We start from the raw sequence: 24903 nt of genomic DNA on the forward strand, positions 1-24903 counted from the left end.
TCAATAGAAAACAAAACAGTTGTGCTGAAAATGGTTGCATGTAAAGTGGCAGGGGGGAGATGTGATCACTTCAGACTACTAAAAATATGTAGGGTGTAATTCTACACACACTTCTTGTGTAGTGAGCCCCACTGAATGCAGCGTGTAAAGGTAAAGGTAAACGGACCTCTGACCGTTAAGTCCAGTCGCAGTCAACTCTGGGGTTGCGGCGCTCATCTCGCTTTACTGGCTGAGGGAGCTGGTGTTTGTCCACAAACAGTTTTTCCGGGTCATGTGGCCAGCATGACTAAGCCGCTTCTGGCGAACCAGAGCAGCGCATGGAAACTCCATTTACCTTCCCACCAGAGTGGTACCTATTTATCTGTTTGCACTGTGGCATGCTTTTGAACTGCTAGGTTGGCAGGAGCAGGGACTAAACAATGGGAGCCCACCCAGTCATGGGCATTTGAACCGTCGACCTTCTGATTGGCAAGCCCTAGGCTCTGTGGACTTCTAATTCAACATATATAGAATTGCAGAGTTAGTGGCTGTTCTCCTGACTGCCTCTGTACATAGGGAGCAAAAAGACACCTTCAGAATTCCAGCTACTGGAGAGGTTGTAAGGCACATACTGACACAACCACATGCTAAACTCAACTCATGTGGACTTTCTGAAGTGGCATGCAGATCCCATTTATTCTGGGCTAATTTCAGTATGGTAGCAACATACTTGTCTCTACATGCACCAGTGGTGAAGGATGTGGGTGGGATCCCTTGTGTAAGGTCTTGGGCTGTTTTAAAGTTGCACTGTCAGTAGAGGTGCAGCCATGGATTGAAGGGGAGAAGATAGGGCTCCTCCATTGTGCTGTCCACATTCCACTCATGGCTCCACTCCATTTCAGTCACTGGTAATTTTACCTGTGGAATGGCTTGGCTGCTGGTGATGGAGAAGCATTACCAGTCAGGGTTGGTAATTCCAGACTAGATGGGCTGATTCAGTATAAGGTGCACACACAAAATAGCTCCCTTGGTATTTGAAGGATTTACACGTAAAGGAAAATGCTCTGACAATTTCAGTAAACAGGTTAGACTACTGGACTGAATTTTATTTTCATAAATTTAAGCAGTTTGTCACCACACATTAATACTAAGCTCTGAATTTACAAGTTCAAAGAAGATCAATAAAAAATAAATGAATATTGATATTGCAAGACCATAGCAATACTATGTTTATAGTGTCCCTGAAGCAAGTAAGATCTTATATTAAGGAATCAATAGGGTAATACAATGGCTAAAGCCTTGTATACAAAACATATTTTGGTGCTTTGAGGGACAGTAAAGAGGCAAATTATTCCTGTAGTTTGAATGACTTTACGGTATGACCCAATGCTCCTGTTACTGAGCCCACACCTCATTATCAACCTTTTGAATTGGTCCACAGTAAAATAAAATGTTGAATTGCTTTTGAAAATACTGCTCCCTTGGGCAAGCAGACTATGCCAGATTATTCCAGGCTCTACTCCAGGGGTCCCCAAACTTACCTAGCCTCCAGCCGGTTCCTCCGGCGCTGATCGTGTGGTAGGCTGGAGGGCGGGGGAGTGCGCGCCCATACACGCTCACACTCGCTTTTTCCAGAACAGCGCAGCACCAGCAATAGCTTTTGCACATGCGCAAGCATCATTTCCAACGCACTTCTGGCATGGCATGGCACCGGAAATAGCTTGTGCACGTGCGCACAGGCCTCTGCAGACCCAGAAGTGCACCGGAAATGAAGCTTGCACATGTGCACAAGCTATTTCCGATGCCGCACCAACCCAGAGATGGGCAACCGCGCCGCGCCGATAAGAGCAGGCAGCAGGGTTCGTCGGGGGCCGGATAATTGGCTCACACAGGCTGGATACAGCCTGCGGGCCTTAGTTTGGGGACCCCTGCTCTACTCCAAACCACAGTTTCTGAGGTGCAAGGCAGGAGTTTTATTAGAATAAAGTTATAAACTCAAACAAAAATGTAGCCAGTCCCTACTTGGACCCCTGGTTGGCTTAGTCCTCTGAGACCCCGGGCAAGTGTACCTGGCTGCCCTGCCTCTCTACATGCCTGCCTTCATGTGTACTTTCTATATGCCTGTAGTGTATCACCTGAACTCCCCTACTGCATTACTTCATAGGAGGACAGGAGTGAGTATTCCAGCCTCCCTGCCAAATTAGGTCCAGAACTAAGGGACACTAATTACTTTCAGATTGTTTTTCTTGATATGAAAAAGTCTACTATAGATATAATATGGATGCCAGTTATGCACTATAAAATTATGTACTGCCAACAGAAACTGTTATACATTCAGGTAATAATCTTCCCTGGTAGTGATCACATTATGTAGCATGATTTGGGGTTGGAATCATGTAACATAATCAGTGTGGATATTTTATGATTACAGGAAGACAACCTAAACTGGCCCCAGTTTCATCCAAGCTTAGGTACCTACTGGACCCTGGTGTTTGTGTGTAGGGGCTGCTATCCCCTAAATGCCCCAGCAGCCTTACATAAGATTGGCAGTTGTAGAGATACCACAACATTTGTAAGTAATAAATTCAAACTAAAATCTTCTATTGTTTATAAGGTGATTTTACCCCAAGAGCCCATGCAGAGATAATCTCTTCTGCTCTGGGATCCAGCCTAACATGTTATTAGGTAAATGATGCATCCCAGATTATCTGCCAGTAATGGTTCTGCTGTGATGATGTAAAATCAAATGCCAATAAGAGACAGATTATATTCACACTGAAATTATGTTTAAAAACCATAAGAATTCAGAGCTCCAGCACCAGAAACAAGTGAAAATAGTAGCAAAATAAATTCCTTGCTTTGAGTTAAGGTAGCTATATTTTTCCCCTGGGTAAATTATGCCATTTTCTTTTTGTGTGGTCAGTAGTTACCTGGGTCTCTCCCCCCCCCCCTGAAGATTGGGACAACATTGCCTACCTCCGGTCTGTAGGAACCTCACCTGTTCTCTCAGGATGCTCAAAATTATAGACAGAGGTTCTGATATTACATCCACAAACTCCTTTAGTGCTCTACAGTGCAGCTCATCAGACCCTGGAGATTTGAATTTATTTAAAGTAGCTATCACCTCTTTTCCCATTTTGGGCTGCAGCTCCCTCCTTGCATCATTCATTCTCTTATCACCAGGTTGGGCATCACTTTCATTTTGGGTGAAAACAGAGGCTGGACCTAGACACATCAAAGAAGTGTTTCAGTTAAACGCATTGTAAATGTAAACAGGGAAAACAGGTAGAGAAAAACAGGAGTCCACACCACAGTGTGTGGCACAGTGTTATATTGCATATACAACACATATAAATCATTTTTTCTTTGCCAATCTAGCTGACTCCAGAGGCACCTTCTCTCTGTCACCCAAGAGTATTTCTCCATCTTCTCCATGCAGAGGACCTACTACTTGCTTGCTCTTGCTGTTGCTCTTGCTTCCAACATAGCCAATGAAACCTGTTTTAAAATTATTTTTATCCTCTCTAGCAAGCCTGAGCTCATGCTGAGCTTTGGCCTGCCTGAACTTCTCCCTGCAACTGTTGGCTACTCATGTACACTCTTCCTTTGTGATTTCCCATTTCTTTCATTTCTTATACATACCCTTAAATCTCAACTTATCTGTAAGCCCCTTATGCAGCTACACCAATTTCTTCAGATGCCTCCCACTTTTCTTTTTGTTGGAATTGTCTCCATTTGGGCATTCAGTATTTCACCTTTAAGAAACTGCTGTCCATCTTGGACTCCATTCTCTGACCATGGGATCTCATCCTTCGGCTTTATAAAATTAGCTTTCTTAAAGTCCAGAGTGCATGTCCGACTACATTATAATGAAACCCAGTAGGACATGATCACTTCCTCCCAAGGTTCCCAGCAGTTCCACTTTGTCAATCAGAAAAAAGTAGACACTGTAAACCTGCTGCTAAAGCTATTTGTGTTTTGCTTGTGGGCTTCCCAGAGGCATCTTTCTGACCACTGTATGAGAAAGGATGCTAGACCAACGCTGCTGAAAATGTTCAAGGAAAAAACTAATATGAATAGCTTTACCTCAGCTCTGGGGACTAAATATCAGTAGTTAAAGCTCTTCAATCTTGGTATGAGCATGAAATCAAAGAAATGTCCTTGTTATTGTGACACATTAACAAGAATAATTTTCCCTTTCTTCCAATGGTTGCTACACTGATAACATTTTGAACAGTGAATATCTGCATTCATTGCAGTTATTATAATGGGTATGTTGCTTTCAATTAAAAGCTTTGCCATCTGTTCCACTGACTAATTAACAATGCAATGAAAGCTCATTTGATAGTGACGTCAGTAAAAAGAAAAGAAAAATTATTTTTTAAATGGTTGATTACAAAATCCACTTAGTAGTGCAATGGTTTCTGTAACTGTGGTCCTCACCTTTTGCTGAAACATATAAAGACAATGGGGGAATGTAGATAAGATTCTGAAAACTACAACCTGTTATAATACTCATTTCTCTAGCATATTCTACATATTTTTCAAATGACACCTGGACATAAGTTGCATTGAACCCAAGGGGGAGGTTGTGCTTTGATTGCTGCAACTGTGTGCCTGGTGGACAGGTTAAAAGTAGCTGATCCTATCAGGAAACTCATGCTCCTTCATTTACTATCGTCTAAGATCAGTAGGGTGGTCCTTTGAGCAATTAAACTACTCTAAAAAATAAAGAATATCTGATTCATGCTAGGTTTTCTCCTGCAGATGAATTTCATATCCCTTTTTGGGGTTGGATCACGAAATTTTGTGTGATTGGTTTCCACCTAAATAAGTCTAGGATTGCAACCTTTAAAAGGAGTTATACATAGCTTTCTATGACAAGCTTTGAATTCTTTGTTTGACATCCAATAGAGCCCACCAATGGCATTAAATCAATGTAGTTGTAGTAGTAACAGCAGCAGAATGTTGTGATTTTTATCATAGCATGGGGGCACCAATTGTTATGTGTTGGTATATTTTAAATTATGATATGTACTTTTTAAATAGTTGAGAAGAATCCTTCATCAGCACAGATTACAAGAAATGATGTCCAAAGTTTGGAATACGAATCGATTCAGCTCATAATGTTTCCATGTATTATGGATGAAACCCAGAAAGTATTTTCTGGCTCAGAATGCAAGATGGCATATATTAAAATTTCATCTAGGCTTTGTACAAGTACAGGATATTATGAGACACCCATCACTAATTAGAAAATTAATTTATGGCTATTTAAGAAAACACTGGCACTGCTCATCATAGCATGCTTTCCATAAAAGTAAAGACAACATCATTTGTGTGTTCAGACCTTTTAACCTCACCCCTAAATAAATTCAGACATGACTCAAATTTTGGTTTGGTTTTTGGCAGAATGTAGGACACAACTTTGTTGATTACAGCAAGTGATTGCTTGCATAGGCTCTGGTTTGACTAGCTCCCTGCTCCCAGGGTTCCAGCATAGGTCAGCCAAGGGTGAACACCTGGACAGCGGAAAGCCAGGGACCTATTCTATCTGCCATCCAAATGTCCCCCTGGACTCAGGCATGGGCACAACTGCCTCTCATGGGTTGACCAAACCATTGAGTCCCTGGATTCCTTTAATGGAATGCCCTTCACATAGGGATGGTGAAAGGTTCTCCCATTCCTATCACCTGAACCAGAGCCTGTCCTCAACCTTACAAGTTGTGACAATTTGCTACATGGCAGGCGAAACCCAAATGGCAACAGCCAATCAGCCAAGTGGGGAAAATTCCTGCTGTGCCCCTGTCCCAACGACAGATGACACATGACGGCATAGCAAGGTCAAGCGCAAAGCCCTAAAAGTAGGGAGAAGTGGGCAGGTGTTCCAATGCACACGCCGAAAAGAGGAAGCTCAGGGTCACGTGCATGGGTATTTGTAGGTCCCTCAATCTGTTTAGCTTGCGTCCCATTGGCCAGATTGAACCCTACTGATTGGGTGTTGTGGCTGTCAATCACTCCCACCCACAACATAGGGATTTGGTTGCCAGGTCTCACCGCAATACGTGCCCTCTTTAAGGGAGAACCTGATTTCCCTCCTTCCCTTCTTTGGCTCACCTACAATGCAGTCGATGTTAACATATTGCACATCCTATAGCTTCATCGTTCTTTATTTTGCTCTTTTGTGCATCTGTGAAAAACAATTCTGGCAGAGGATATCTCTCTTTTAAAGTGTTTTAACACTGCAAGTAATTTGGTCAGAAGCCAAGCAAAGTGGAGAAAAAACACTATAAAAGTGATTGGTTTCATCTTAATTAAAACAGAACAGGGCAAACTACCAGGAACGAGAAACGTGAAGATCTTGCACAACAATAGAATCTGAGGAATGCAAACAGGCCATGCCAAGACATCCACTATGGTTGACACTAATACATATTTATCATTGAGGATTCCCTGGTCCTGAATGGGGTAACTGTGCCCCTGAAGGACCAGGTGCGCAGCCTGGGAGTCATTTTGGACTCACAGCTGTCCATGGAAGCGCAGGTTAATTCTGTATCCAGGGCAGCTGTCTACCAGCTCCACCTGGTACGCAGGCTGAGACCCTACCTGCCCGCGGACTGTCTCACCAAGGTGGTGCATGCTCTGGTTATCTCCCGCTTGGACTACTGCAATGCGCTCTATGTGGGGCTACCTTTGAAGGTGACCCGGAAACTGCAATTAATCCAAAATGCGGCAGCTAGACTGGTGACTGGGAGTGGCCGCCGGGACCACATAACACCGGTCCTGAGAGATCTGCATTGGCTCCCAGTACGTTTCCGAGCACAATTCAAAGTGTTGGTGCTGACCTTTAAAGCCCTAAACGGCCTCGGTCCTGTATACCTGAAGGAGCGTCTCCACCCCCATCATTCAGCCCGGACACTGAGATCCAGCGCCGAGGGCCTTCTGTCGGTTCCCTCACTGCGAGAAGCAAAACTACAGGGAACCAGGCAGAGGGCCTTCTCGGTAGTGGCGCCCGCCCTTTTAGGTAGTGGCGCCCGCCCTTTTAGGGAAGTTTTTAATGTTTGATATTTTTGTATTTGATTTCTGTTGGAAGCCGCCCAGAGTGGCTGGGGAAATCCAGCCAGATGGGCGGGGTACAAATAATAAATATTATTATTATTTATTATTATTGTAGCTTGTAATAACGATTAGGACAAAAACCACATCGGAGTAGCCAGAGCTCACAAGGGGGAATTATGATAGTCAAAACAAGGACTGGGTATAAATTAGGAATCACTAGTAAAGGGCAAATAGAATGCACTTTAAATGCAACCCAATCAGAAAGGCAAAAATATCAGTAATGTGTCTTATGAGTTAGAAGGAAATAAACAAAAATAAAGGTGCTACAGGAAAATGCATTGTGTGATAAGTGCAATGTCTGTTCTGTAAAAGTGAATTACTCATCACCCACAGGGTAAGAACTACTGTTTTAATTAGTCTTCTAATTTCTGCTGGTTTTAATTGAACTACTGAAGTCAATTCATTGATTTTAATGGGCATAGATAGCTCCCTTAGCCTTTAAATGACAGCTATAAAATACCATTCAAATAACAGAATAATCTAACTAAGTATCATAAAATCTAAAGGCACCATCTGCAGGGTTCCACATGATGGCAGACTCTGCATAGGTGGCCAACCACAGGTGGAAGACACCACTTGCTGATCTGCCCTTTATGTAGGGATCCAAGAGACCGATTGCCAAAACCTTTGCAAACTCTGGGAAGCAGGCTAACTATGGCAGAAACAGTTCGTTTTGTGTGTGTGAGAGACGCTAACAGATTTGTGACATATAGAGTGGTGCTTTATGCTTTGGCTGCATGTTGTAAGCACCACGTGGTGGTGGTAGCAGCAGCAGTGCCTTTGCCTGTTCCCATATACTGGATATAAGCAATCATATTTTTTCTTGAGCTGTACATTCTGAAGATTTTATTCATAGAATTTCTACCTTTTGCCCCCCCCCCCCTCTCTCATGTCTCTGTGTTATCAGTCACTTTCTGCCCTTGCATAACATTCCATTTCCTTTTGCTGCTGTTGGGCTTTTCAGTAAACCCAGATTTAGCCTGAACCCACTTCCAGTTAAAGACCACTGATTTCATCAGATTTTTAGGGCTAACCCTGAATAGCACACTTTTTTCCTCACAGAGTTTCCTCATTCTTATTGCCTTGTGGTTTGCACACAGCTAAAATAATCTTGATTGATCAGTGACCTTCACAAAATGAGATGTGCAAAATCCACCTAACTGCTAACCTAAAATGCAGCCGTATTTAGCTGGTGGAAAAGAGAGTTTGGAGTTAATATGCTTGCTCTATCAGTGTATCAAAGAGTAATTGTGTTTTCCTTATCTTTTGGCAGAACCCTTTCCAGTCTTTAATAAAGTGAACAGCAGGGTGCTAATAAAAGAAATCACTTCTATCAAGCAAGTTTTTGTTGCACTTTTTTAAAAAGTAGTTTTTTAGAACTCCAATGTCCCATCTGGCTGTAGGGTTGAATTATACAAATTTATTAAGATTAGGTTAGAGCCAGTAGTGTCCTATGAATCACAGAAATAGTCTTTCCATTCACACAAGTGACTTTGATCCCATGGATGTTCCCACTAATGGAAAACATTTTTGTTTAACCAATGCTCCTTTCCTCCCTATAGCCCCTCATATCATCCCTTATACCAATCTGTATGGTCACCTAGCCCTCTGGAAATGGCCTAGAGTGGAGAGGGAAAGCAGTAAAAAAAAATGGCATCTCCCATTAGTCAGTGCTGGAACTGGGACAGCCTTTTCATGAACATAGCGCATGAATATGTTAGGATATTTTGATCCAACCCATTATCATTATACATAGAAAGCAGAACTTTAACTGGAATGCCATTGCATCACAGAAGCAGATAAGTACAAGATCCAGTTATTTGATTATTTTCTTGAGCTTCATTACTGAAGATGGCAAACAAAGCCATTAGGAATCCCTTGCCTACTTTGCTTTGTTGCTGAGTTTGGTATTAATTAATAGATGATCTTCTTACAAATACCGAGGACTTGAATATTTCAGGCAAGCATATCCTATTTATATGCACTTAAATCTGCATCAGCAATACTGTAATAGGATTTATATTTGCTCATCAAGGGAATTATGAAGCCTTTTGTTTATAGATAGGTATGGTGTTCCTTCCAGGTGCCAATCACAGAACTGTGCTGCTTTTCCTGCCCTTGGTGATGGGTGGTAAGGATGCCTTTTGCACCTGGCCCCCAGTTTATGGTTCATGGACCCTTAAGGACTGGTGCAGATGCCTAGTCTGCAAAAGGGGGCTTTTGGAGCACCACTTTGGTCCTTCAATACTTGTAGTTTTAGTGAAGAACAGAAAGATCAGGGGTATTATATTATATAAAGCAGAATATTTCATGTTATTGGATAGATGTCTCTCTTGTTTTTGACTAATAGCTAGCTTGCTTCCCTTTTAGCTGGATTTGACCAAAATCATACTGAGAGCTTTCTTTCCTTTAGTCATTTGAACCTCTCAATTCATTTCCAGGATAACTTCTTTTTATGAATTTCTATGTTCCCTAGAATGAAGTTATACGTTTTCTATGACCTTGTGTTTATCTTTATTAAAATGCCTGCTCACATAACAAACCAGATAGATTAAATAAGCAGCACACATCATCTTTTCCCGCTCTGTCAATCTCTGGCTCGTCCACAAATCTTTTTGGAAGTAATTTTTGTATCTTCTTCCAGATCACTGATAACTGCTATTTACTCTAGAGGGGGGATTTTGCTATAGTTCTATAAACCTCCGTCCTAGGTTCTCTGATAACCTCTAAGCTTCAGTGCTCTGGAGGCAACTAGGAATTGGTTGATAGACAGATAGTATCAGATTTGCATGACAGCAGGGCACAGATATGTTTATCACTGGGGAGAAATGTCTTGCTGATTATTATACAAAATGGGAAGCTTCTCATGGTTACAAGGGAAAATTAAGTTTAAACTTTTGTTGAAAACTAAGATTGATCTTTTGGTTTTGTCCATACAAATCTGTAATCAGGGGCACAGTATTAGTGTGGCAAGGTTTATTTGTTAAGGGGAAATACTCTCATAAGTAAGTCCATTTCTCAGATGTATTAGGATGAGGAGCAAGATGGTAAAGCCATGTCTTGTCTGGACCATTTCAGACTTCAAATGGGTGCTGGTTCCATGTTTTCTTTTTCAGTGTGTGAGGATATTTTTGCATAAAGGAGCATTAAATCATGGGAGCTGTCACCTGCAACCTGAAGTCTAAGCACATGTTTACCATGTCATATCCTGAGTGTGGAAAAATTGGTCCTGGTTAAGTAAAAATGAAGAATTTCATGCATATTGTATGCTATCAGTGTGCTCTGCTGAGTTGTACACTTTAATTTCCTATACGTGTGCTCTACCTTGTACATATTTGTTCTTGATATCTGCTCATATTAAAGTTAAATGCACAAGCACTGGCTATGCCTTACAATTATCATGATGTCATGTGATTAGAACTCTCCACGCCCTTACCTGGAGACAGAGGTGCCATCTTCTCAAGTTGACTGAAGAGGCCTGATGCAACGTCCTGATGTCACACTTGGGTAATGTTGCAAGGGGCCAGGGGGTGGAGCCAAATCCCCTCTGAACATTGAGGGGGGGCCGCGGTGCCCTAAAAAAAGAGAAACAAAACTACTTCGGCCCCTAGGAGCTGGTGTGTATGCCTGGAGGTTCCTCTTAGATCAATTAGGATTAAGGTGTAGTTTAGGGGAATTACTAGGTTCTTAAAAAGACTTGGGACAACTTTCAGAGGAAAAACACCCTGTAAGAAAGTATTTTTAAAAAAAGTTTTAAAAAATGAGGAGAGAAGGGGGGAGATCTGTTGAAAAGCCCCAGGTTCCACCTCTGCCCTCTCTAACAACACCCTTGGTGTAGCTGTTACTGCCAGCTCACAGGATCTGACTCCTAATTGTCCCTAAGTGGTGTTGTGCACCCAAGCACTTGTGACATTCACAGCACACTGACTCTTAAAAGGGAAAGCTGATCTATCCAAAAACACTCAGAGGAAGAGGGGTGAGTCCATAACTCTTTCAAGTTGCTCACAGATATGTGAAGAAAGTTCCATGAAGTAGAAAAAGAAAAAGGCAAAAAAGGAAGTTAATTAGTTCATCTATCCCTGTCTGTATTGTGAAGACAGCCTTTAGCACTGCAATTATCTCATGCATAAAAATCTTGCAGTCAGATAATTACACACTTATTCAGCCTTGGTACAATGCATAAGCATATCACAACTAAATTATAGGAATAGATTAAATGTGAGATGCAAAAATGTTAAAGAAATTATCTAGGTGTAGCTTGGACCATTACAGTAGTACCTCAGGTTACATATGCTTCAGGTTACATACTCCGCTAATCCAGAAATAACGCTTCAGGTTAAGAACTTTGCTTCAGGATAAGAACAGAAATTGTGCTCTGGCGGCTCAGCGGCAGTTGGAGGTCCCATTAGCTAAAGTGGTGCTTCAGGTTAAGAACAGTTTCAGGTTAAGAACGGACATCTAGAACGAATTAAGTTCTTAACCCGAGATACCACTGTAATTTATACATCCCAAATAGCAATAAGTTAGCATCCCGAATACGAAATGTGTCTTCAACGTTTGTTATGGTTGTCATTCCACTCTCTCGGCCTTTCCTGTTATAGGGCCCTTGTATTCTGTGTAATCACTCCACTTCATGCATTTACAAATGCATGCAAAACTTGGCAGCATGTAGGCTACAAAAAAGCACATTTACTAAGGTGTAAGCTACACAGCCCATCCCTTTGCTATGAATGCAAGTGTGCCCCTCCATGAGAAAAATGCCCTAAAGACTCTAATGTACCTTCATCTCCTGAACACCACTTATCATTTCAAAATGCACATTGCTAGTGGCAGTTATTCAGAGAACCCAGTAACACCTTTCATGGAGAAAGACAAAATGCTATGCTAAACTCCACCTAAATTCCTCCTTTAAGTTTTTGTAAAGTTATGTGTTCTTTACAAATTAGGTTGCTTGTTAGGGGTTTAGTGGTTGAGGGACTAATTATAAACTAATTGCACGGGTAGTTATCTAGCATTTTGAAGCATTTCTTCTTAAAAGAAGCAAAGGAAGTTAAAAAAAAAAGAACCCTTGCTATATAAACGTATTACATGAAGTGGGAAAATATTAGCCAGACAAAACCGGAAAATTTATATGCATTGTTAACTGTAAGCTGAGCAGGCTACAAAGGAAATGCATACACACTGTATAAGGTACATATGCAGTAGACCTATAAATATCTCAAAGCACCAGTACCTGATAGCTAAATCCAGCATCATGTCATAGCATCACTCATGTGATGAAAGGCAAATGTATGAGGAACGGTTGATAATGGAACATGACTACTACTACTGTAGATGAATGGGGCTCAGACAGAGCTGCAAACTGTTTTTGTAGTAATTAAAGAAATGTGATCCTAAAGTTTCTTGTACAATGTCCTTCATATGGGCTAAAATCAGAGAGCAAAGAGAATAGTTTTGCCAAAGGAGCGTAATGGGAGTTGGGGAGAGAATGGGCATATTCTTGCCTATTACATTATGTGAAGATATCGCAACAGAAATAATCCTTACCCTTGATTTGTTGTTCTTTAGTCTGTGTGCTTCCATTCATGGTCATGTTATGCGTATCTACTCAATAATCATCAACAACATCAGTCAAACTACTGCAATGGCCAAATTTGACTCAATATTTTTCCAGCTGATAACTATTTTAAGACATGATTGCTGTGTGATTAACCGATACAAAGCGGCTATGGGGCCACACCTTTGGCCCCATAGCTTCTCCTGGGTCCATCAGTTAACATGAATGTTTGAGCCCTGGAAGAATTTCGACATGGACCTCTCTGCAGATATATATCCTTCCCAAGGTCCTAGAACACTGCACAACCTGGTTGCATATGCAAGAAGAGCAAAGGGTTGTCTGCTTTAATTTGTGCTTAGCTTTTGCTTTAACAACACGTTTTTATGAAATAACACATTCTATTTGCAAAATCCTCTTTTATAGCATTCCTGTAAATAGCTATCCTGGGTGCATTTCTTCCTCATTAAAGAGGCCTGGTCTCTGATACAGATAAATTTCTATTTTGTGTTTGATACCTTATTTTTATCCAATTTCTCTTCCCACCTAAAATTTTCATATTCATGTCACCCTTAGGTGACTACATAGCAAAACTATCCCCTTTTGCAATTAGTCACAGTTCAGCAAGCTGATACTTCACTGCCTATACGCCTATATGTGACCTTTATCGTACAGGTAAGGATTTTCCCCTCTGCTAAAGTAAATTACAGGACTGAATATATTCTCAAAACCCCTCACTCCACTTCAGATATTTTCAGTTGAGGCTTTTGGCCTTTCCAAAGTTCCTTTAGCTGTAATTTTTAAAAAAGCGATTGCTCTAATTTCTTTAGTCTCTCACTTATTTTCTGTTCATTATTTCCACAACTTATTTTGTGTTATGGACCAAACAAAAGGTGTTTTCTACTTCAATATCAGACCAAGGCAGCTAAAAAATAAATATGTAATATCAGTAGGTTTACCACAATAATGAACATAAATTAAAGGGAAAGGGAATAATCCTAAAGGTCAGTAACCATATTGATGGGCTGTGCTTTTTAGAACAACATGAAACAAATACGGGCCTGTTAAAACAGAAATCATATGCTGAGACGTTTTGTGTACCATCTGCTATTAATTGTTCCAATAAGAGTTAATTTTGTTCTAAAGCTCCAAAGCCTGCTACTGATTAGTACTACTAAGCTTCCTTTATATGTACCTCAAGCAGTGCTTTTGCTGGAGTCTCCACAGTTGTCCCCACCACATGCTATACAAATTTATCTCCCTCCCTGGAGGTGTTTCTGATGTCATGGCTGGCAAGCCACCAGAGATGCATTGCCCAGGGGGGGCAGATATCACTTCCTTGTTTGCCAAATGGCATCAAAGGCACCCATGGAGATGGAAGACTTTAGACATACTGGGATTACAATCCATCTATTAAAACAGGTAAGCATCTTGACATTAATGCACTAGTACAAGTCAATGCCTTGTGGATTGCAGCCAAGATCTCTTTCAGGTTGTGCATCACTATGATTGCCCCAGGCACTATACATTAAAACATTCTGAATGGACATTTGCAAAGAGAGAATAAGATTTCTCCTCTATAGGTTTTATTTGCTATCTTAATAAGTGAAATCTTTCTACCTGTTTATAAACCCGTTACCCAGTTCAGAACTCTGGAACAAGACAGGATACAAACCTAAAATACATAAATAAAAAACCAGGAAAAAATGATTGGATAAGTCAGATAAAGGGTTTCAGTATACTCTTAACAGCTCCAGGTTTGCTTTCGAGCCAGTCCTATACTCTGCTGTTCAGTTGACGCAGACCATAGGATCACGTGCTGAGCTCACTTTCTTCAATGTTGTGACCCTGCTAGGGCAGCAGGTGAAGTGGGGGCATGCCTATAGTGCCTAGTTAGGGCTGGGAAAGGATTTTATCCTCCTTTTTGCAGCAGGCTGACCTGATCTGGTGCTCCTGAAATTGCTTGTGAATTGAAAGACAGCTCCCCATAGGATTATACACATCTCTGAATTTTGCAGTAGAGATTCAGTGCGCGAAAAGATGTGTTCTACATGAAAGATAATACAAAATGTGTATTTTGCTGATGGATGCATTCAAAAGCAGTGCAAAGTTTATTTTGAACAAAACTGTACAGAAAATGTGTACAATCTAAATGCAGCCTTCCCATTTGTTCTTTCAAAAAAATCAGCAGAAAACAGGATGGAATTGATTTATGATTGAGTGCCAGTAAGACTGAAACATGGTGGAAATAGACTTCTCATCTGACTGTTTAGAGCACTATTCTATTAACAAAGAGGATATCTAGCTTCTCTGGCACAAGAAGAAACAGCATCAGTAGTCAAGGGACTGAATAGACGGGTGTGACTGAGACAACTGAGGCAGAGGGGCTTGTCTTTGATAACTGGTTTAGTTTAGGGCTAGGTGTAATTCCACTCCCTTCTTCACCAGATCTTCATTCTCCATTTAAGGTGGAGTGAGTGAATTTATGTTATTTCGGAGGGCTTGCAGAAGTCCTAGTCCTTATGGATGAGGAGGTTTACCTTTCAAAGAGCAGCGTGCACTGGTAGGTTGCTCATTCACTCTAATCCATTGTTTATGTCTAACTGTGATGTGTGATTGTGGCTATTGTTTTCTACTGCCGGTGGTACTCTCAAATCTCAGTTAGATCTATATGTGATTGCTTTCCCTGGGGATGCCAGAAATTAAACAGAAGACCTTTTTTTTAAAAAAAAAAAAATCTGTTTTAGCAGTCAGCTACGGCTCCTTCAAAAAAGACAGTGGGAGCTACCATCCATGATGCATATACCTTAGCTTTTGTAATGTATTGGAAATCTGTAAATGAAACTGGAAACTAATAGAACTTGGGAACACATATGTGGGTTGACCTATGTAAACATGATGGTAATTCTAAAGGTAATGATGATATTCTATGAATCACCGGGTAATAGCTGGCATATCCCAATGGGACCATAAGGGCTGCTTATTCTAGCTAACATAGCAATTACCTACCAGAATTTGCCTTAAAGGCTAGCAAGCGTTTGTTTAATAGATTAAGAATGCTGCCTTAATTCAGACTCCTTAATGTATTTACTCTACAACAAATATAGGAAATGTTGCTTCTGTATAAATATTCTAATCTTGTTGCCACAAAATAGCATTATTAAGGGTAATTGCTTTAAAGATTTATTTACATGGAAATGTTTTGCATTATCTCATTCATTAATTTCCAATTTATTAATGGTCTTTTCAGCATTTAAAACCAACATGACTAATCAGATGCCAACCAAATGCAATTACCACCAACTCAAACATAATATTCATCCTTATACTGGTGCTTTTTTATGAGCCCAATACAAAGCAAATTTTCCTGTAATTGCAGTGTTTCTCAATTATTCATCATAAAGTTGCAGCTCAGCATTCCCATTAATGTGATCTCTTTGAAGAGAAATAACCAGCTTAGCGGTGCAGAATTCCCCTTTGTCTTTTCAGGGGGGAGGGGTTGTTTTCAAAAGAAATGCGTTACCAAAAGGATTTTGAAAGGTTTTTTTATTCTCACTTAAAAGGTGGATGATTTTCCATGTCAGACCCACTGTTGTTCCTTTTGGCCCCAATTATATAGGAAATAGGGAGGGCCTGATCCTCAAGGTAACTTGGAGACCTGAAGACACATGCTAACAGAGGCTCCTAACCAGATGTGCTGCAGCTTCTCGGTGCCCAGTGTTGCTGCGGGTTACTGAGCATGGAATATATGTGGGGGGAGCTCAGTGCACAGCAGCAGGACTATTGGATTGGCCCCTGCTGTGCCTGAGCTTCCCATAACTTACCTTTCCCCTTGTCAGTGAGTGACAGTGCCATCCTGTATCATGGAGTCAGGCGCACAACACTGTGCCTTCCCACTGACCACTACTGACCATAGCTCAGTGGTAGAGCATCTGCTCTGCTTGCAGAGAGAATCCTGCCTGAAATCCTGGAGAGCAACTACCAGTCAGTGTAGCCATTACTGAGCTAGATGAACCAATGGTCTGACTCTGTAGAAGGCAACTGCCTATGTTTCTGCATATATGGGAAAGTTTAGAATGTATGTGCAAGACTGGACCTCCATAGGGTGAATCAGACAGTCTTAGTTCTCCCTGCTCTGTTGCTTCTGCTTGGGGTGGATGACTGATTTTGACATTTTATTTTTGAGTCAGTCTCTTTCTCTAGTTCTGATCAGGATGCAAGTAAGAGGTTTTTTTTTGATATTTCTTCTATCTTTCACCAATTCAAGGTCAACGGAAAACACCAGCATGAAGAACATTAAACAAGCCGGCCCTTTCTCCTTCTTTTTCCTTTGGTCTTTAATAGATTCAGCTTTGTGTAAAAGAGGTACTGCAAGTTGATAAAATATTTAGATTATAAATTTTACCAGCTTTACCACAAGGGGATAAAATGAGCTTGAATGCCTCTGAAAATCCTTTAAAAAGACATTTAGTACCCTGTTGTCAGACATATAGGAAAAATCCTCATTTTTGGTCCATCTGTATGCAAGAACCATTTAGTATCATAAATCGGGAGGCAGCCAAAAACGATGCAACCCTATGTATAAAATCCTACTTATGCAAATAGTACATCTGGTGCTTTCTGAGGGAAGCCAAAAACTATTTCACAGGAAGCTTCAACACTTGCAGTACACTCTGTGATAGAACAATCAGTCAAGTCAGTTCCTAGCTGGATCTAAAATCTTGGGAGTTGAAGAAATACCTGGAGAAAGTAGTGCATCTGAAAGACACCTGCAACTCACAGAGGGCCCATTGTTCGTATTTTATTCAGGGGTGGCTGGTGTCCATTACAAATGGTAGGGCAGAAGTCAGAGAGGCCACCAGTAGCTGAAGTCAGAGACGATAGGTGGGACCAACTAGACCTAGCCACCCTAATTAAAGTTCCCAAATCCTGAAAAATTTTCAATCTAGTTTTAGTTAGTAAAACTATATTTTCTATATTGCCAGACATACAATAATAGGAGGACAATCATTTTCCCTCATATGATTTTGCCTGGCTCTTAGGGTTGCATCCAACTAAGTTCAACCCAGAGTAGACTCTTTGAAATTAATGGATGTAAGTTAGCCATGTTAACTATTTTCAATGAGCCAACTCTCAGCAGGAGTAGCACTGAAAACAACCTGTAGTGTCGATTTTCTGCCCATACACTGGACATGTATAATAAGCAATCTGAACTGATTGTGATTTGTGTTTGTGGCTTTCTCTAGAGTTGCATAATATTGTTCAAAAGCTAGATGGTAACATATCTTGCATGTCTTGTAGACACAAAACTGTATCCCGATGGAAACAACTAAGTTTTTTTGGAGAGTTACCTCTTCTTCATACATGGAGAACCAATTTTTTCTTTCTTACCACTGCTGATTCGCCTTTTAACTCATCCCACCAGATATCTATCCTATACTGTTTTACAGTGCCTTTAACGTAACCCAGTAGCTAGGGTACTTCAGACATGGTACAAAACCAGTCATACACACTTTATAAGCAAAAACAATGTCATTAACTCTGAAGGTAAATTAAGGTGAATACTACACTAAAATTGGCTGCCATTTCTTGAAGGCTTGCGCTTGCTTTTAAAGGGTGATTGACAGCAGCTGCCACTTAAAATAACAATTACAGATTGATAACTGCATAATTGTGAGCTCAGCTACTAATTCAATTCAATTTATATGCCAATTACCCTTAGTCCCTCTTTTCCAGTCAGCCAATTTCCACCACTGCCAGGTACTGGGGACTTCTGCCGGGTGTCCTACGAGCCAAGGTTGCAGGCCATTTTCTCTCTAGCCAGCTCCAGAACATCCTTACTGAATTCTTCCTCACCGCTCACCGCCCTTAGATAGCCTCTCTGCTAATCTTCCGTTTAAACTAGTGATTCAGCTCTTTTGTGGGCAACCTATGCTATCTATCTTTCCCTATCCCCAAAAGACTCTTGTAATCCTGCACCCACACTTGGTCAGTCCCACATGTTCTCTGAACAGTGGGAGAACTAGCCTATTTATGTTCCAGCCAACCTATCCTTCAATCAGATTTGAATATCAAAGAATTCTCCCCTGTCATCAGAGCACTTTTCCTGTCCGAGTGACCAAGAATAATACCCACAGACCAATCATAAGTGTCATTTTACAATCCTATAACTCAGTGTGAAAAGAAACATTGTTTTCCCCAAATCAGTTGCATGTAACTAAGTAAAAACCAACCACCAGTGACTGATGGATACTTCATATTTTAAACTTAACCTTAAAATGTAACTCCTATACTACACACACACACACACACACACACACACACATATATATATAGCAAACCCTTTCCTATTAAACAAATTTTAAGATGATTTATTCACACTTATACTCAGAATATATTCATTGAAATTAATAGACCTGAGTTAGTAATGCCTATTATTTCTAATGGGTCTACTTTGAGTAGGTATAGCACTGGTTGCAACCCTTAGGTGTGAATGTCTCACACACACACATTGGCATGAACTAATTATAATTGTGATGAATATTTGGGGCTGCCTTCAAAGTTGCATAATATTGTTTAAAATCCAGATGGCAACACATCTTGCATATCTTGTAGACATAAAACTGTATCCCTATGGAAACATTTTGGTGATGTCTTTTGGTAAAAATCCATATCCCTTATTCCAATAACCTTGTTGTTTCCCTTCCTTTCATTTCTCATTAGGGATACATTTGTTTCACTTTCCAGAACTCTTAATGGAAACATTGGCAAGCAATAGTACTAACACCCCCCACCCAAACTCTCTTAGATATCTGCACTTTGAAAACCAAAGCTTAAGTCTTTTTCAATGTGATTCAAAAATTCAAACACACCAGCACCTCAGACATTCCCTTTGAAGTAAGTCCCACTGATTCCTATGGAAACGAATGTGCTCAAAATTAGCAAGGGAAAAATATTTGGGCTAATAAACATAATTGTTCATTGATTTATTTTAGTTGCATTAATAATTTGTTTTAATATTACTCTAAATTAGTTGTGAGCTGCCTTGAGGTGCTTCAGCATCAGAGAGTGTGTAATGAATTATCTAAATAAATAAAAATCACAAATGCTTGGTACTTCTTTTTATTAGGTAAGCAAAACAATTTGAACAGTTTCTTTGGTGCTGCTGTTTTTCACCTCTTGTGTTCCAGAACCTTTGCCATGTTTTCTCACACCCATTTCTCACAGCAGCCCTGTATATTATTAGTACAGTATTGTTGGAAATGGCCACAATGCTGTAGGACAACTCACTCCCCACCCTGCACAAGGATCAGCACAGGTGTGATCTTGTGATTTTTCAAAGAGATCTCTTCCAGAAGATCTGTCAACATTCGCTGGATGAGCACCTTTTTTTTGCACACAGTAGCTCCTATTTATTTATTTAAAACATTGATACATTCTCTCAGTAAAGATTGAGGTACTATCCAATGAAGTTAAAGAATAATAAAACAAATTTAAAAATATATCCACTAGCAGAATCACAAGTCCACAATACCCAGCAGCCATAGACCTGGAAGAGATAGACTTTGAAAAGCCACAATACCATAAGAGCTGTGTATGTTATCAAGAAGTTCATTCCATAGTCTCGCAGCAGTGTTCTGACTGCAAATCTGAGCAGTAGCCTGAAATCTAATTCAGAGGAGGAATATTCAGTCAGATCAGAAGGACCAGCAGCATAAGCTACCAGATCCAGGCCCAACACTGACCTGAGCATGTCATTTAGGATTCTGTTAAACTAAAGTATCCTGAACTGGAATCTCCAGGGAGGGCAGATAGATTACTCTAATGAACCACCCCACTCTTCAAGAGGGGCCTCACAATGCCAATATATGCTCTCCATTGCAGGCAAAGCACCCAGAGGGACCTAACAGAAAGATGAAGACCAGAAGACTACCTCATCCAGGTTCTGCCCGCTTCCTGGAGAGGCTTATTCTGATGTAAGAGGAATACAATGCCTCAGTTGGAACAAACTGTTAACTTGAATATCTCTGACGTTCTGCTTGCTTCTTCCTGGCCTGTGGGTTTCTGCTATTGGTCAAGACAGAACACCCTTCTTGTCACAGATGTCCTCCTCGTCTCTCATACATTGTGTTCCCTTTCAGCTCTCACTCATACCAATGAGCCTTGCATAGAGAAATGCCACAGTGGATTGTGCTCTACACAACTAGAAGGCTCCTTCCCATTCAAGAGAAACTTCATATAAACCAAGAATTAAGAACTGATACTTTCTGAAGATTTCAGAATCATATCTATACAAAAGTTTCATATTGCATACTTGTTTAACTCTAATGAAACCAAATCTTTGCATTATCTCACCCTCACCATATAATCTCAATTATGTTCAATGCTAACAGCGTTTCATTTCATATCCTGGTAGAGATAATATGGCACTTTAAGAGCAACCTCAAGAAATACAGTGCTAATGGAACAGTTACTTCATGACAAGCAGTGAATGAAATGCAAATATCTGGTAATTATCAGTTGTCATCTTTATGTGAAAATTGCTAACAACTATTGGAGGAGAAAAAACGTGATGGTTCATATAGTAATTTGCATTCCTCGTGAGTTTTTAGTGGGCTTTATTCTTAACTCTTTAATAGATCATGGTCATGATCAACCAGAGCTAGGATTCTCTATCTCTGTTTTATTTCAGATTCAAAAGTTCTTTTCCCCTCCATCCCACAAGGCACTTTTATACTTTTTTAAAAAATAAATGCATTTACTTCAGCTTTTAGAATAATATTAAATAACAGTACAAAATATTATAAAGAGGACTTGTACAATTCATATCAATATCAATTACATATTTCATTTGTCCAGTCACGTACAAGAATAATGACATTCTGTCAGATGTCCTAGATGGTGCTGACATGGGGAAATCCTTGGTGCCAATTGTGCATTCCTAAGGTGGTCCGAGGAGGAAGACAGGGCTCAATCCCTATTTAAGGGACAATCTCCCTTCCCTCCAGCCTCTACATTGGCAGCAGCACCTTTCCTCCCTCTCTTCCAGTGTGCTTTGGGGTCACCACTGGGGGTTATGTAGGAATTTTCCCCAATCTGCATATTGGATTGGTTTTTTGCCTACTTCACATTGAATCTGCTTTGTTGTTTAAACAGCTTAATCTTCTTGATTTGGTCACTTTTGGCACTTTAGATACGGGAAAAGAAATAGTTTGGTTTAGTCTGGTGATGCACTTTAGGCACCTTTCAGGTGATGGGTCAGCCTCAAGGCTCATTTTTCAGATTATTCTGTTCAGGAGGTGGGATAGGGGCATCCTTTGATACCAAACTCACTCATCCACCTTCAGTGGTCCTGCCAGGTGGTGATGAGGCAAGGCCTCCCTTCCCACCTACAGGGTGTGGCCCAGGTATCAGGGCCGGCTAGGGAGCCATGCCCTAATTCCTTAGGCAAGGGAGGGTCACTTGGTGGCTATAGTTATCCAGTAAGTTAGTTCCTACCCCATGGTCATCCCCTCTGCTGATTTTAATTCAAGGTCTAAATAAAAGCAGTCCAGTTCAAACCTGGCTTATGTGTTTGCCTCTTTATTTACCTATCGGGACACACACACACAAGCCAAGTGTAACTTGTGGTATAAATTACAGGTAGGTAGTCGTGTTGGTCTGCCATAGTCAAAACAAAATAAAAAATAATTAAAAAATCCTTCTAGTAGTTGGTCTCTAAGGTGCTACTGGAAGGAATTTTTAAAAAATTATTTATTATTTTGTTTTGATTGTGGTATAAATAAGAGAGATATAGGTTTATAAGATGGTAAATCTGGTATAGAATTTACTCCCACCTCTCTGCATATGATTGTCCATTCATATCTATTTTCCTGTATTTACAAACTCAGGAAGTCACTTGTACATTTGTGTATCCAGAGAAATGTAATCTATGAAAAGTTAATACAGAGAACTCATCTGCAGTCAGAATTCAGGTATTCTACAATCTATTTCAGCTCAGATCTAAAAGGGAAATGAGAGCCACTTGTGATTGTTTCAGGCATTATGCCTTTTCCAGCAATGTATTGATTTATTATTAAATACAAATGCAAATGTGTATATGACACCTTCTTATGCAAAGCCTGGGGAGGCATAATGTGATCAGCCCATAACATCTGGAACCAAAGAAATTATGAATTGCTGAATTCATAGACTATATAAGTGATATGTTGTCTGATCATATCAATACCTACCTACTTCCAAATACAACCTTAAAATAAAATAAAAATACTCAACCAAACAATTTTTGCATGTTTTGTGGTAGTAGTCAAACAAAATCTAAAGGTATAGCTGCCAAGCACCTTTGCTGTTGAATATTAAAACAGGCTTTATTTGTTAATTAACGCAAATAATAGAAATAAAAATAAAAATAACCAGGATTAGAATAAAATAGAGAGCCAGGAGCCTTCAATATATGCACAAGGCTATTTAATAAGCCCTACATGAATTTTGTATGAGTGGTTCTGTTTTGCTTTATACTACCTGTCATTTTTTGTTCCTAATACTTTCAATCAAGTATGACAACATGAATAATCTTTGAGAATGTTCCTAAGGTAACAACTTGCTTGATCATACAGTACATTATATTTTAGGAGCAAAACTACTTTGTTTCAGCAACTTCAGTATCAGATGCAATGTGAATTTCCTAGCTCAAATTGATCTTGTGCTTGTTTTCTCTGTTAGGAAAGTACATACGAATGATCTCAAAGGTTACTTATGAAGTACTAAAGCAAAGCCATTCATCCTTTATATTCTTAACTGCACAAGAAAAAGAGGGAAACGAGCGGTTCTCTTTTTTATACAGGGCCTCACAGATGGAAACAATGCGAAGCCTATTGATTTTTTCGAGTGTCACACTATGTTTAATTAGCTGCCAAGATTTGAAATGGAAGCCATCTATTGGCACTGAACAGACTTGACTGCAGTCCTCCCAATGCCTTCAGATGATTTTTTCCTCCACAGTGAACATATTGCAGATAGACTTGATGTGTTGATTTGTATGTCTGTATTACTGTTTGAACAGATTATTCCTATTTCAGCAATAACAACAATTAATCAAAGGTATGGCAGGGACAGTGTGTGAAAAATAACATGTTATCACCAGGCAGATGGTCCAAAACTGTAACTAAACTTACTTGACTGGTGGGACAATAAGGGATTTATGTCTCTGCTTCTCAAATGGAAATGACAGCCTAAACTGGGTACTCATTCTGGACAATCACCAGGTCAAGGGGAAAAAAAGCAACTCGGCATTGATGTCTAATTAAGGCTGTGATGTCCATCTGAGAAGTAGGAAACATCGTCATTTTGAGTTACCAGGCTGCAACACTATTTTTTTACTATTCTCTTTGTCAGCCTAGAATCGAATTTACATTTGTTTGTTATCCATAGTCCGGGTAAACACTTCGTTAGCCCTGACAAATGGATATATTGGTTGGGATGTTGCTTGGGCCTTTTATTTAAAATGGTTTCTGAAGTGAAATCAATCTATAAATGGACCATCTCTGTCACAGTATGAGGTGTGGCTACCAGCCCAGACACCTAATGTAATCAGGTGCCAGGTTCTGATTGGTCTCAGAGCACACATAGGGTCAGCATTCCCCCCCCCCAATATGATTTCTGTAAGAAATCCTGCCCAGAGGCTCTATAATAGTTGATGGATCTCCTGCTTAGAGTTTCAGGAGGAACTGAACATAAAATACATCACATGTATGCAAAATATGTCGCATGGGCACATCATCAAGATCTGTAATTTTCATGGGAATTTGCTCTATGCTATTTTTAATGCACACAGCAGCAATGAGCTGCACACATGTTTGTTTGTTTGTTTGAAGGCAGAACTAGCTCTCACCATCCTGCCCTCACTGCTACTCTCCACTCTCCACCCCTTGGTCCTGATAGGCAATGGCATCACTCTCAGCACCGCCCTGCTAAGCTTCAACAGAAGACAGGCAGCTCTCATACTAGTTGTGCTGAACATCCATGCACACAAGTCAGTTTGGTGTAGTGGTTTCAGTGTTGAACTGTGACATGGGAGACAGAGGTTCAAATCCCCATTGGACCATGACACTCACTGGTTGACCTTGGGCCAGTCACTGCCTCTCAGCCTAATCTACCTCACAGGGTTGTTGTGGAGATTAAACTAGGGGTGGGGAAGATCAATGCACAACACTTTCGGCTTTCTGGAGAAAAAGATGGGACATGAATGCAAT

Source organism: Lacerta agilis, chromosome 9, assembly GCF_009819535.1.
Source record: "Lacerta agilis isolate rLacAgi1 chromosome 9, rLacAgi1.pri, whole genome shotgun sequence".
NCBI lineage: Eukaryota > Metazoa > Chordata > Lepidosauria > Squamata > Lacertidae > Lacerta > Lacerta agilis.